The 1,692-nt window shown below is 46.9% G+C and overlaps 1 pseudogene; it reads right to left on the reverse strand.

The window, feature by feature from the left end:
• The window catches only part of LOC102821375, a 64,763-nt pseudogene that overhangs the window by 7,354 nt on the left and 55,717 nt on the right, over positions 1-1,692 (reverse strand).

The following is a 1,692-nucleotide window of genomic DNA, read 5'->3' on the forward strand; positions in this document are numbered from 1 at the left end:
CACATAGAACTGGCAAAGGGCATGGCAGGGAGGCAGCGCCATTTGGGAAGGTCTTTTGTGTTCCAAGCACACATGATGATTCTTCTGTCGTCAGGGTTGGTTTTGATTGTGTCAATAACCTTTTGCAGTGGGTCCACTCTTTGACCTGAATAATCTGAATTCATCTCTTTATATTCTGCCCCAAAATGCCTCCACTGAAAGCCAAAAACTGGGCCTAAATCTCCTTCTTATCAGGTGGTAGATCCCAGGCTGTCCAAAAAGTCTCCAGACCCATTGGCATCCCAGGTCTGCACTCCCTTAGAAGACAGTTCTCTAGCATCGGTGGATTCCTTGATAAACCACAGCAACTCTTTCAAAACACCTTTCCAGAACACACACTTGGTTGTCAGCAGAGGAAACTCATCTCTCAGGTTGTAGCGCACCTGCATGCCAAACACAGACAGGATGCCGGTGCCCCTGCGGTCTTCCTTCCTGGCGCTGCAGCTGAGGATGTAATAGAAGGATACAATGCAAGAGTAGATAAAGAAAGTAAGAAGATGTAGAAAGACTAAACAATCAAAAACAATACAAAAAAAACTTTTCCAGAGAGGAAAAATTCTGGGGTCTTCTGCTGGCCAAGGACCTCACATGGTAGGTGGGCAAGGGATGAGACTATAGCACTCGAGGCCTAGATGGAGTTCCTGTGGGGCTAGGTGTTCTGGGTGCCCAATCTAGAAGTAGTTTTGTGCAGACTCCAAAGAAGTTTGGGGATCAGGGTATTTCAGTCCCAGAGGGCGGCTGCGGTCAAGAGGTCCCACTAGTCCAGGCCTGGTCAGAAGCAGTCCTTTAACTTTAGAAGGCTACACCTGATTCCAGTTGCCAGGGTTGGTGCTGCCTGTTTCCCATTCCCTTTGATACACCTCTGACCACCCAATAGGAGGAGCTTCACTGGAAGTGTACTACGATAGGGGATGGTCATATTCCTGGTCGCTATGTAATGTGGAGTATGAGAAAAAATGTTAACAACTTTCTCCCCACAAATAAGTAATATACCTCGGCACCACCAACTACTTACTTGCCTTCTTAACTGTTATCAAGAATTGAAGATGGCTGTACCGTGCCTGGCTGGCCAGCACAAATTTCCTGTCTCCTTACCCCTTTCCCACCCCCCTCCATGCTTCTCTTATTTAAAGCTAGTCCAGGGCTGGGCAGTGCCAGAGCTGCAGGTTCAGAGCAGGGCTCACCCCAATTCAAGCACCAGCTAGCTGTTGTTGTGGACAGTTCCCATTCATTTTGTTGGGGCTCAGAATTGTGGCACTGGCCTCTGTGTGGCTCCAACATCTGCGAGAACCAGAGCTTTGCTGGGAGAGGCATCTGTGGGTGTGGGCCAGTCATGCCTCTGATCATCAGGGAAGAGTGAGAAATAATTTTAAAAATTATACATTTATCTCTGCAAGTCACTGGTATGTTTCTGCAATTCTAATACATCCAACATGAACTCTTGGTGTAACACTGCAATATCATCACTGGAGTGAGAACCACAAGGTCTACAGTTCAATCCCACCTGCTGCTCCTCAGAAAACCTATAAAGGTCACTATGAGTTGGAACTGACTTGACAACACTTAACAACAATCTTGTCTCTGAAGTCCCTCACAAAAGCTTAAGATGTCTGGTCAGCCAGCAAAGGTCACCAGTTTGTTTCCTTTTTTTTT

Source organism: Chrysochloris asiatica, unplaced genomic scaffold, assembly GCF_000296735.1.
Source record: "Chrysochloris asiatica unplaced genomic scaffold, ChrAsi1.0 scaffold00032, whole genome shotgun sequence".
NCBI lineage: Eukaryota > Metazoa > Chordata > Mammalia > Afrosoricida > Chrysochloridae > Chrysochloris > Chrysochloris asiatica.